This window comes from Callithrix jacchus, chromosome 11 (genome assembly GCF_049354715.1).
Source record: "Callithrix jacchus isolate 240 chromosome 11, calJac240_pri, whole genome shotgun sequence".
Lineage (NCBI taxonomy): Eukaryota > Metazoa > Chordata > Mammalia > Primates > Cebidae > Callithrix > Callithrix jacchus.
The window spans coordinates 65,672,883-65,687,128 of record NC_133512.1 but is presented as its reverse complement, the minus strand read 5'-3'; the positions used below and the strand labels follow the sequence as shown (position 1 = coordinate 65,687,128).

General features: G+C 33.7%; 1 protein-coding gene across 5 annotated transcripts in view; it reads right to left on the bottom strand.

Moving 5' to 3' along the window:
- The window catches only part of SEMA3A (semaphorin 3A), a 530,091-nt gene that overhangs the window by 206,840 nt on the left and 309,005 nt on the right, over positions 1–14,246 (bottom strand). The window lies entirely within an intron of this gene.

Genomic DNA, 14,246 nt, shown 5'->3' with positions numbered 1-14,246 from the left:
CTTGCATTTAAAATTTTAATTATTGGATGTGTACAACTGATCCTCATGAAAAGCTCTTGTTGCATAAAGGGATTTCCAAGTTGGAAATAGGCAGTGTGTGGCTTTATGTTTGCCAAGTGTTGCCATCTTAAAATCTTGACTGTTGAAACAATAACATTTTGGCTGCTTTTATAACACTCATTTAATGTTTACAGTTTAGTAAATGTGCATTTTTATAAACAGAGGGTTTACCTAATTAAACTGGACTGTGTAAGAACTAGGTCAATGTATTATGAACAAAATAATCCCAATATGGTTGGGTTATGGAACAGCTCAATTTTGCTCATTGAGTTCTATCGATTTTTGGCAGAGAGAAAAGAAGGAAAGAACAGATGGTGAAAGAAAGAAATTGAGCTGTTGGGTGATGGAATACACTATCACACTGAATTATAAAGAATGGTGCTCTAATCCCCTGAATAGTTATTTCAATTAGAGTACAAAATTAACACATACTGCTTATTTCTGAAGCAACATAATATTTTAAACAAAATGAACATACATTTAAATTTCATGTGGTGATGAACCAGTGTTAAAATACGAGATCATACAAAGTAGGAAGGTTTCTTTGTGCAGTTAAATTAATGAGAAAGATAAGTTGTATTTCCCTCTTTGGGTTGGAGAATGGAGAAAGATTTGCACTTCTTCATTGGCAATTTCAGTGCTCAAATCTGAGGGACTTACAACACTCTGAAATAGGTAAAGCTTCTGTATATATGTTAATTACATGTAAATATGTGAATTAACATCTTTACCTTGACAACTATTGGAAAGTGTTCTATCTTCAAATAAACAAAATCACCAAAAAATTTTATCTATTTCAAAATAATAACATAAAGTTCTCGATTTAGAATAATATGCAAATTAAGTTTATATAGAAGGTATCGATTCTAATGTTTTATCATATAAGTTTAGATAAATAATATCTTAAAGAGTTTATCAGTACTTTCATGTAAGATTTGTAAAACCCAAGATGATGCAAACATAAAAATATTAATCAAGAAATTATAATTTTCATACTTGAACTGATTTGATAAGAAAATAATATATTAAGGGAAGACCAAATTATTTTAATGCTAAATATTTTAAACATTCTTTAAAGTGAACATTATATTTTATTCTGCTTAAGTGGAAGCATAATCATTTTACGTCTTTTGTATTTGCTGTATTATGAGAATAATACAAACTATATCAGGTTGCCTCAAAGAAGGGTCAAAAAGAAACAACAGCCATTAACTTATATGTTCAAGTGGTAGAGGAAGAAAGCTTCCTCAAAATCAAAGTAAGAATCCTCTACACTTTTTTCAAATCTCACATTCTTTCAAGTTTTGAATCAGAATTTGTCTATATTTTGCTAGTTAACTGATACATTCATTTTACACATCATGTTTTTAGTCACTGGGATTAAATTGACCTTTGTTCTCTAAAAGAGCAAAATGAATAGCTCAGTCTTTTTCAAATATCATTTAGTTCAGCCATATGCACACTTTTTCTAAAAGCCATACATATAGTAAATATTTTTGACACTCCAGGTCAAGAAGCAACATTAAAAATATTGTGTATGTATGTATGTGTATATATATATATATATCAAGAGAGAACACAGTGCCCTACATTTTTATTGCCAAAATTAGAAGCTTTATTTATGGAACTGAAGTTTGAATTTCATATAATTTTCAAGTCACAAAATATTCTTCTTTCGATTTTTCTTTCAGCCACTCAAAAGTGCAAAAACTCTTCTTAGCTTGCATGCTGCCTGAAAACAGACAGCAGACTGGATTTAGCCCACAGATTACGATTTACCAACCTCTGAGTTAATCTTTTGTTTTATTGTTGTTTTGGAAAATATTGAAGTTCTAGAAAAAAAACCATCAATTTCTTTTCCTGAGATATTACAGGTCTCTCAACCTGAGATTTTTGTTTCTGAGATATGTACCTGGGAGAGTTTTGGGAAAATATTAATCCATTCAATGACCAAAATCTAAATTGTCTGTGTCCCTGCACTCAAGGTAGAGGGTTTTTGTTTTTCCCAACACTTTATTACTGTATTTTCAGAGGTAAAGTATGGTAGGAAGCAACTACTATTTGAAGCAAAAGCATAGTTACTATTTAATACTTTACTTATTAAGAATGCTCAAGTGTCTCTTTTGTGGGCCTATTTTTTGTCGTATCATTTTAAAAGTATCCCTCCTAATCATTAAAAATAGGAGAATCTTCTGTTGAACCCTCTGAACTCTCTTTTAAGGTTTATAAAAAGTGGTATTTTACTTATTAGAAAGATGTATTTGAGTGCAGAAACCCAGCATGACTCAAGGTTTCTACTCAGCTCCCCATAGTACCATACACCGAGTAGTACAGCAGGGCTTCCCAACACCCCTGCCACAGACCGGTAACAGTCCATGGCCAAGTGGGAACTGGACCGCACAGCAAGAAGTGAGCCTCAGGCGAGCAAACGTTATACCCTGAGCTCCTAATCCTGTCAGATCTGCAGGGGCAGTCGATTCTCACAGAAGCAAGAACCCTACTGTGAACTGCACATGCAAGGGATCTAGGTTGTGTGCTCCTTATGAGAATCTAATGCATGATGATCTAAGATGGAGCTGAGATGGTGATGCTAGCACTGGGAAGCAGTTGCTAATAAAGACGAATATTAGCTGTGACGTTTGACTGCCCAGAGACATATCAAAACCCTATCAGTGAGTGGCAAGTGACAAATAAGTTGCATTTGATGGCAGGCTTTATAGCGTCAAGTGAGTTGAAAAAAAAGGGCGCAATAAATGTAAGGTATTTGAATCATCTCAAAACCGTTTCTACCCACCAGCCCACCCCAGTCTGTGGTCAAATTGTCTTCCATCAAACGGGTCCCTGGTACCAAAAAGGTTGGGGACCACTGAGGTACAGGACAAGAAAAACCTCTGGAAATTTTACATGAACCAGGTCCAAGTTGCCAGCAATGCTGGAGTAATATTTGGATGTTAAGAAGGAACTTATGGTTTAAATCATGAGATGTGTGAAGCATAGAGGTTTTCCACTATTTCAGTCTCAACCAGCAATAATTTAGAGGTTTCACATGAATTTTGCATAAATTTTTCATGAAGTCTATGATATAATAACGGGTTGTATACTGAAACAACTTATGCATCAACAAAAAACAGAGGCTAGAACTATTCACTTTTGCAACATTTACTATTTACTGTTTGTTATTTCAGTAAACTTAATTGTGTAATGGTATATGATTATGTACTACTGGAGAGCTCTACATTATAATTCACTTCAAAAACATTGAAAGCTTTTTTCTAAATCATTTATTAAATAGAATAATTAAAGATACAGATTATAGTCTTCTTGTAGTTCTAATTGTTTGTCTTTATATGTAGTCCATATGCTTAGAAGAAAGCTTTCACTTTTTCTGAAGATTTTAGGTATTATTCTGTGTTTTAAGTGAGGAAAAGAAAAACAATCTCTGGTTAAATTCCTGGAAACATAATATTCTCTAAAATGTTTATCATCTCAAATGTAATAGCAGTAATTTATAGTAAGAATTTTTAGACTTTTTAGGATTTGACTGTTAATTTTTAAACTGTAATGACTATGCATAATTGAACTCTTGCAGCCTTGAAACAAGAGTCTCTTCCAGTTGTCTGGAATCATATACCTTCAACTAGAGCAGTGATTAAAAGTAAGTAAGACCTTTGGTGCCCAACAGACATATAGATTCTAGCTTTTTTCCTACTACTTGTTCTACTTTGAGCCTTGTTTCCTCATCTGTAAAATGATAGAAAATGTCTACTCTCTGGGTTTGCCATGATAATTACATGGGCTAGTTTACATAAAATTATAGAATAGTTTCTGGCCAATAATGAATATCCATTAAATGGGAATTGTTATTATTTTTAACATCACCATTATGTACCATAGCACAAACATAGGAATTATATTTTTTAATTAGCATTGAAAACAATTGATTTAGAGCTAATCTTATTTCAAAATGCAGTATGCATGAACATTAGGAAAGTCTGATCTCGAGCTGGCACCTGACTGTGTTACCCAGTCCCATGGGGCATCCTGAGTATCAGCTTCCCTCATGCTAGGGTTCACCACCAGGAAGTATACAGCAAGTAGTAATCAGTAGTCTGTATCATTTAAGACACTGGTTCTAGGATTAGAAAGGGGAATTTTCTTGTAAACAAGTTCCATTTCCTTCTTTCAGAGTCATCTGGATATCTCAATGGCACAGTATGAAACAAACAAATCGTTTTGGTTATCTAAATGATAGTTGACCAGTGTTTTGGCTGGAAACCTACAGCAACCTTTATTTGTTGTTGTTCTTTCTTTTCTCTGTTATTGCATTGATTATTTTGAATAAAACAAATTGATAAATAGTATATCAGTTGTAGATACGTACTATTAAAAACTGGGCAAGTTAATCCTAAATGTCTGGAAGTAGGTATAGGAGCAGACTCTGTGAACCTTGATTGCCTCACAAAAGAATGCTCTGAAGTTTTATAGCACTTTTTATTTATGGTCACAATGATTCACCAACACTAACAAGCATTAAATTTTCACAGCACTCCTATCACTTTATTTGGCATGGGAAATTGTTAGCATGCTATGGCCTAAATATGTAAATTCTGAATTAAAATGATCAATGCTTAATGCTTTGTTAAGAACAATTATTTGTATATTGTGGCTACCCTTTCTAATAATACAATAATCTTATTTCCTAGGGTTTATAAATTGTCTAAAATACAGTTCTCACATTTCAATTGATACACATCTTGGTACAAAACGTATATTATGACGCTATTCTGTGGTGTGTTGTAAATTGCCAAAGAAATTTAAGTGAAGGTCCCAATTAGTGTAAATAGAACTTGGAAGAAAGGGACCAGCAAGTCGAAAAATTAGTATCCAGACTGGAATGAAGATCAGAGTGGTATAAATATGTTTTCTATTGGGATTTCTCCCACAACTGGTTCCTTTTCCCTGTATTTAATGGAAAACATACTATGAGTTTGATGTATACCTATCAGAAATTATTTATTATCTTCTAAGATGTATGAGCATATTTACTTATGAAAGATGGTATGGCAAACCACTAGGGTGCTAGATTAATGCCCATGAGCCTGGAACAGTGGCTTAAAAATCCCAAGGATAATAGTTTGAAGAATCAGTATTTGTAGACCAAGTGAATTGTTTAACATCTAAGACTTAAGAGTGCTGCTTAAAAGAATGTAAACACATTTTTAAAGCATTTAATCTAACTTTTGGACCTGAAAAGGAGCAACTCCTGACATTCCCTGTTCAATCACATTTCCAAGCCACTCTGACAATATTAGTTTGTGAAGTGGAAGTAATTTTCTTTGACAGAAGTAAATAACTCCAAAAATTTAGTAGGAAGTTGTTTTTCCTAATAGAATACAGTAGTGAAGGTAACTGACTATGGAAACTGGGAAAATGTTACCATCTAAGCCTTCTTTCACTGTTGCATAACAACGTCTAGCCCTGAGCCATAAAATTAGACTACTTCAGCGGCGCTGTCAAGTTTCTTGGCAGTATTTTTGGAATAGTCTTCTATTATTAGGAACACCTAAGGAAAAAGTTAAGAAAATGCCTTCAAAAGTAAAAATGACATGATGAAGCATGCTCATTCAAATAAAGCTCATGCATCTACATGAATCACTTAAGTAAAAGTAGTCAAAAGAATAAACCCATAATTTAGTGGAATGTCTTTAGAATTGTTATATCAGAGAGAGAATGAGAAAAAGATACATCGTTTATGTAGCTGGTATGGCTCGTGAAGTATATTTTGATCTATCAAATATCAGAAGGCACAATTATAGTAAAGCAACTTAAACACAGGTTATTTGTATTTGGTCTGCCTCAGTAGGAGATGCATTTCATTATTCTAAGTGGCTATGATATAAAATTATCACCTCTGTTCTTTACCTACAGCCTCTGCCCATTATTGTTACACAAGGTAAAACACTCTCTGTGTCCTGGGCTAAAGGAAACCACATATTCTTAAGCACAACTTTAATAATAAATTAAACTTAATGAGATTTTGGGAGCATGTTATTTGTTAATAATGATAAATTATTTTTATAAGTTTTCTTCCATGTATGGTATTTATTATGTTCACGCTTTATGAAGTACATTGAGAAAAAGTCCCTAGTAATTTTTATCAAACAATTAAATATCCTCTACAAAAGTGTAAATCGTTTTGTAAGTTGGAGTTGTTTCCTATCTAAAATGAATAGGAGATTAAGGAACAACAAAAGTGCTAACTGATTTACTTTTAAGGAAAGTTTCTCTTCCCCAATTCCACTTCACAACTTTTCTTTTCTCTGGATTCTACTCCTTTGATTTACTTCCATCTTTTTAATTATCATGATAAGCTTCTGGATATATTATTGTATTAAACATCTGGATAGCTGCAACTACTGGAATATATTGTCACCTTGCTCTATCAACTCTCTCCTAATGTATACATCTTGGGTTGGTCACTCTTTATCAATCCTTTCAGAAGACAAAGAGAATAATAGAAAGTCACACACAACAATTACAATGTACTTCACCAAGTGCAGCCACACTGAATGAAATGATTTATTCAACTGAATGATTAATACAATGCAGGGAAAAAGCAAACAAATCATCTTTTTTCTCTCCAAACATAGCTTAGGTATTTACCTAATTGCCCACACCATTATCTCAATCTTTGAGTTATCTTACTTGTCTTGTTCCTTCAATCTGAAGCTCTTATCTAATTCCTGTGTAAATAAGGCCTCTTTTGCTTTTTTATTATACTTATTATCTATTCAGCACTTTGATCACTTAATCTGATACTTCAGATTGTGAGTCTCATTCTTATATTTTCTATCAATGTGCTATGTTCACTGAATCTTTACCACGCCAAGCCCTTTGCTGAGTGCTCCATGTGTCTCATCCATACACATTTTTTTAATAGGCACTGTCCAAGTCACATAATCTACACAACAATCCAAAAGAGGTAGATCTTTTATTACTATCCCCATCTTACCAATAAATATTTTTAGTGTGTTAGGTTTTCTAAGGTCACACAGAAAATTAGTGTCAGATTTGAGCTCAAATCTCTCTGACTCCTAAAACCATGCTGTTAATTACTATACTGATTCTAACTAAACTGTAGTTCTCAACTTAGTGTCTTGCTAATGCACCCAAATATATAAATTAAATAATTAGTGCAGTTTTGTAAATTATTTAACTATTTCCATTGGAAACTAAAGTGAAAGACGGAACATACAGTTACTGACTACCGCTGTTGTGGTGTCCTTTGTTTGCTTACAGGAGTCAAGTTACTTGCCCATGGTTATTCAGTTAGTATCTCAACTTATCTGATACAATTTTCTTTCAAATGCCTCAGCAAAGTAAATCAGATGCTGTTGACACTTTCTCTTTTGCTTTTTATTCATTCTACTTCCTTCAGCTAGGATGTTCTCCATTCTTTCCCACCCCTCCATGCCTGCCAAATGGGTTTTTGATTCCTATTTCAAATGCTTCTTCTCACATAAAGACTTTCCTGATTTCTTGACCCACTGTGATACCAGATTTTCTCAACACGCACGTTCTTTATTGGGATATATCACACATTTTCCCCATAATGTTTGTTCTGACACACTTGCCCACCTTTCCCACTGAATGTAAGCTCTTTGGGGCAGAACATATCATACTTATCTGTACATATCCCATAAATAATATTATACTGCATTGAATATTATATTAGTAGTTATTGGAGGAATGATCAAAGATTATACAGCATCATTGATCACAGAGATACTCAGATTTTCAAAATTGGCTCCCATTGTCTTGTTATCTGCCACTGCATTCCATATGAGGTTAAGTTAATTTGCTGTTTCTCAGATAGGCAGTATGCATTAATGCCTCATGTCTCTAGACAGTGTGCTTCTATTAGGAAGCCCTTCTCCATTTTTTTCTTGCAAAACTTTTCTCATCTATATAAGCTCAGTTTTATTTTCTCTCTTTGTAAAACATATTTTCCTCATACTCAATAGCATATTATAGAATAATTAACAAATCATTGTCACCTCTGAACTTCATAGCATTTGTTTTACATCCAAATGATACACCAATTTGCCTTGTCATTGTGCGGTGCAGTTTCTCCAGCACTATGTTGTGAGGTCTGGAGAACAGCAGCTAATCCTGGGTGTCTTTCTACTCCTGGTAATTATGACAATGATTACTGCACAATCATACTTTGAAAATCTTTGTTCATTTGGAATGGATTTAACAGTTTTAAAAGAACATTTCCTAGAAGAGAAAGAGAATAGTAAGTATAGAAGCAAGAGTATAATATTATGAAGACAAACATCAAGAGTAATCAGAGTTATCCTGGAACCCTATACTAAATTGTAACAACAACAACAACAACATACAAATACTCACATATTTGAGTTGAATGAATTTTCTCTCTTCTGGCAATTTTCACATCTAGTATGTTTAGTCAATGCATCTCTGCTTAGCTATTCTATTCCTGGTCATTCACTTTCAGCTTCCATCCCTCTACCATTGCTGCTTGGAATGAACTCCAAATGACAACTGGCATTTATTTACTAGACTATAAAATTAAGTCTATTTTTGAAAATTTTGTGTTTTTTAAATAACTGGATGAAGCTGGATGTGGTGGCTCATGCCTGTAATCCAGCACTATGAGAGGCCAAGATGGTTGGATCACCTGAGGTCAGGAGTTTGAGACTAACCTGGCCAACATGGTGAAACTCTGTCTCTACTAAAAATACAAAAATTAGCTGGGTGTGGTATGTGCCTATAATCTCAGCTACTTAGGAGGCTGAGGCAGGAGAATTGCTTGAACCCCTCCTGGGGTTCGCTGTACAGCGAGTTGAGATTGCGCCACTGCACTCCAGCCTGGATAACAGAGTGAGACTCCATCTCAAAAAAAAAAAAAAAAAAAAGAAAAGAAAAGTTAACCTGACAATACATTAAATCCTAAGTAATTTGAGCTATATTGAAGACTTAAGGACTTTCTGAACAAAGACTGTCTTTTATCTCTGTCCCAGTTACTTACAGATCCAGGCTTACTAAATAAAGGATGCATGTTAACCCAAGATGTGGAGGCTATTTTTTTTTTTGAAATATTGTCTGTTTTATTTAGATATTCAGTATAATATTCACTTACTGGTTCCCTTAAATACGTTAGAATGAGCAAAGGTTTATTTTTCACTTTTTTAAGACAATTGGGAGTACAATATATTTGACTTCAGTCTAACAAAATATGACTTCGTGCTTTTTCTTCCACTGAAAAGTTGATAAGGTAATGCTTAAACACTTGTCTTTGATTTCTTTTCTTTTGCCCCCTTTTTTTTCCTGCTCAAATTTTGTATATGTGTGTATGATGTCTAGTAACACTATTTTGAATTTGTGCTGTTTTAACATCTGGGTTTACATAGAGCAGATGATAAACATATTTTAAAAGAGGCACAGCACCACCATATTGAAACTGAGCTTCATTGTTTTGAATTTGAAGATAGGAAAACATTTATTTTTATTATATCTATTTCCTTTTCAAGGAGATATGATTCAGGTTTACATGGTCAAAATATATATAATGTTACATTACATATCTTTTTTAATATATATGTATGTGTGTGTGGTGTATGACAGGAAAAATGTTGCTATCAGGCTAAAAGAAAAAAGAAGGGGACTTTTTAAAAAATAAAAGTTAACTGTAGTCAGACTAAAATGCTACTCTTGGCAAAAGTAGGTTTTCAGAGATAGACTGACGCAATTATGTCTAACTACAGCTACTTACATTTTATCAATTACTTAAGGAAAAAAATATTTTCCTTTAAATATTGTATCCTAAAAATAATGTAACGACACAAAGTAGAACTATAATTTACATTTATTGGACTTTACTAAGAAAACACTAGTTTTACGAATTCACTGATTATTTTTGCATTTAAGTTACTATTTTTAAAAAGTTGTTCTTTGTGATGTGGTTATAATTTACAACCACAGACTGTCTAAGGTTTTAAACTAAAACGATATCTCACCTTCACATATCATTTACATATACTGATTGCTTCCACATGTCTGGCATAAGGTAAAATAGTTTATGAGCATTGTAGTACAGCTAAAGCCACAATGAAATAAAATTCATCTTTGTCGAGAGTACCTCAGAAACTTATTCATGTTGGTGCATAAAGTGTTTTTCAAAAGAACTCTGTCTTTCAGAAAAACTGTATAAAACCTGACTGTGGTTACTGTCACCTCCTTTTCTAATGACGTCTAGATCTCTCAGTCTGGCTTCCAAGTGTCTTCTATTAGACAAAAGCCCCTTTAAGTTGCTCTCAACATGTTCTTCATTCTATTTACTAGATTCAGACTGCAAGTTTATTTTCTTGAGTGACTGAATATCCTCTTTCCTGCAAATGAGTTCTTCGCGATCACAGGTGGTTCATAGAATTGGTCAGCTAAACTCAGACTTTTTATCTACAATGTTTCATTCAGACTTGGAGACATATTAAATAGAAATATTGTGTTAATTCCTATGTGGATTCAATACTCCTTAAGTTGTCATGAAGGATGTTGTGTCTTCACGAACCAAGTCATAACAAAATAATATTCAAGGCAACCATTACGTCATTTTAGAGGACGTGTTGTAAGTATAGGAGCAAATAAAACTAGTCATTTCCTGGTTATTTTTACTGAATATTAAATAACTGACTTTAGTTCATGTTGAAAACATAAATTGGAACTTACAGTCTGTGAGATGCAGCCAACCCTTTCCTGAAGAAACAGGTGCTTCCTTGCTCACACTGGCTCATTAAGTACTCAGTTTCACAAGAACTAATGATCAGGTCTTCTTTTATCCTCATCATTAACTTCATGTACACACTCATATGATTCCAATGAAACTACACTTAAAACAGTTACACAAATTATATTGATTTTATGCTTAACACACTTAAACCTGTGTTAAGCAATAGGTCTACACTTAAGACATTTAGCTTCATCTAAATGTAGGTGAAAGACTAAGACTCAGTTTTTTCATCAGTTGTTTACTTGAAAAACTATCTTTTGACAAAGCCTCCTCAATCTTCATTAATTAGTAGATATTGACAAACTTCATGTTTTAAAACATTCATGCTATTACTCTGTTTCTCTGAAAGACACATACTGCACATATAATTGTGATATTGTTTTTATTATTACTATTAATATAACCTCCAAAGCAAGTAACAGCTAAATAATGCACACAATGTAAACCACTACAAGAGAGCAAAGTACTGTAATCTAAAACCTAGGCATTACTAATCTGCCTTAAGGAATTAATTGTTATTGAATATCTTCTATGTGTCAAGCACTGGTTGAGCGCCTTACACACATATTTTCATTGTCTCTATAACAGCCTCTGAGTGGTAACTATTCTCCCCATATTAATGAAGAGGAAACTGAGGCTGAAAAGATAATACCATGCCACAGTCCTCACACCTAGAAAGCATCAGAGCTTATTCAACGTTTACTATAAGGTTCTTCTTGTCCTTGTGAAATTTTTGTTCCAATAGCCATATATGAAAACTCCATTAATTTTCAATAAGCCAACAAGTAAGTACTTGGAAACTATAAGCAGAGTATGACCTATAATTCAATAATAAATAATAATAATGCATATTATCAAATATGTTTAAAATTGAATAGATGCTATCATTTGCACATTCCAGGAAAGTAAAACTTTACGTTTTTCTGCAAATAGGAGAAGGCAATAACTATGGCACAATAGAGATATTCAGCCATGGTCTCCTTCTATAAAGAATACTAAATGGTATAAAATATATGGGATAATATGAACAAAAGAGCATTCATTTGTGTGAAAGTGGTCCATAGCATGTATTATGTATGGTAAAGCTCAGTATTAGAGACTGAGATTTGTATGAAATAAATAAATTACTATACCATCACTAATTTTACTTCCATTCAGGGAATTTGCTTAAAATAGACTAAATAGATTATCTTAATATTAATGTGCTAATGTTTACATAGTTGTGAACAGAAGTTTTGTCATAGAGGATATAGTTTTCCCCTACTTAAAAGCTAAGGAGCAAAGCCAATCAGTTAAGTATTAACATAGGTCTGATGAAGCATAAGTGGGAAAGCAGACATTGATCTGCCTTGCTAAGTAATTCCACAGGCATCAGAAAGTATTTTTTTTAATCATTTGATCTCATTTTGTTATGTTAGATCTTAAATTGTTGTCTGGAAGAAAAGCTTAAATGACAGAGAGGAGGTCTCCGTATTAGAATGTGCAAAGGAAACCTTAATTCTGTACTGAGTAGACATCTTGGGAAGTAAAGTCTGAGACTCTATTGAACATGGGGACCATGTGGTGAAAGTAAGAAATGCTCTAGTTCTGGGCCTGTTTGGGAGAGCCTGGCTTGGGCTGGATCTGCTAAAAACAAAAGGTTTCATTTTTGAGGCTTGGAAAGTTTTCCCATACTCCAAAAAGAGAATTATCAGGATTTTGTTTTGGAAAAGATAGCCTTAAATGAGATTTATTTGGAGAAGTCAAGAAGATATAGATTACTACCAGATAAAAAGGTGGAGGTGCGGGTGGGGGAAGGAAACGTTTTTTTTTCAAGTGATAAATTTCAAACCTGAAAAGATAGAAGGCTATTATATTGGGGGAATCTGTGTGCTGATCATACACTGCACCCAGCATAATTTCCACCCTGTAGGTGGAAGAAACAGAATAGAAACACTATGTGCACGCCTGTAGAGGTAAGACAAGTACTAAGGTCCAGAGCTAATATCATGAGGAGGCTCAGTGGAAGGGTGGCAGAAGGGAGACTCTTGGTAACTATTTAAAGTAGCAGTACCCAGAGAGAGCAGAAAACTTGGTTAGAAAGCAACATTGAACAATAGAAGGTGCCCTGGGAAGGTCAACCACAAATGACAGATCATGGACAATCGTGAATTGCTTAAGATCTGACACAAAGCAGAGGGAAAGACCGCTCTCAACACCTGCATCCAAATCCTTCATTCTTGTGCTCTAACAATTAGTGTTTTAGTTTCAGTAATTCCCAATTAAATGTAAAAAAATTAGAAAAAAATAGTCTCTCCCTTTGCTTTCTGTCAGGTCTTAAGCAGTTTGGATGAGTTATGCAGCTTTATGTCTCTATCTTATACATAGAGTGCATGTGAAAACTACTTAATACTGATGCTTTTGTAAAAGTTTGCAGAGCTGATGAAAACATACTTTCGTGTAAGCTAGTTCTTAAGGGATACTAACAGAACAGAGTCCATTCTCTTGAAATTCAAATTTGAAGATTAAAACAAAATTTCTGACCCATATTATGAAGATTCATAATCACTTTGACAGCTTGATTTGATCTCAGGTATAAACAACTTTGTTTTAGCTCTGCCCAAATATATTTCTAAGAGTTTGGATTATGTATCAGTAATTTTTCAGTACCACTTAATAACTATGATTTGTACATAGTAACAGTGCTGTTAGTAGTTGTCCCATTGTCCTTTCCTGGCAATATTTCTACCTTGTCACAAAACTATGTATACATATATATTTTAAAGAATTTTCCATCGAACATTGTAAGTTCATTTTCTAAATGTCAATCTATAGATCTATATATAGATGGCCTAAGGAAAATTAGCCTACTATCCTCTCCCACACTCTCAATCAGGATCTTAAACAAAGAATTCAACATATATCACACTTTAGCAAAGATTCCAATGGTATTTCTTATCACATCTACTCTCCTGAGTAAGTCTGAGGATGAAAGTGGATCCCACTCTCAGGCTGTGGAATGCAAGGCCAAGGGAAGAAAAAGGATGATTTGGAGATGTAGCTCAGGGAGCAATGAGCAACTATTGCTCTTGAAAAGTGTAGGAGAAGAAGCCAAAAAGCCTCTGAAATGGTGAATCTCAGCAAGCTGTCAGATAGCCAAGCCTGGATTCTCCTGAAAGTATGGACAATGAAAAAGACCCAATTGAAATTACTCAAAGATTACATTTACAACTTTGTTTGGTAGAACTAATTTGATCTACACAAATATTCAGATACAATGAGACTGAGAATGGTATATTTTCACTTATCTTTAGGTAATACTTGGTTTTAGAGTGATCTTACTTTCTTTTCTAGCTGTATATACTATAATCTGATAAAAGAATAAGAAAAATCA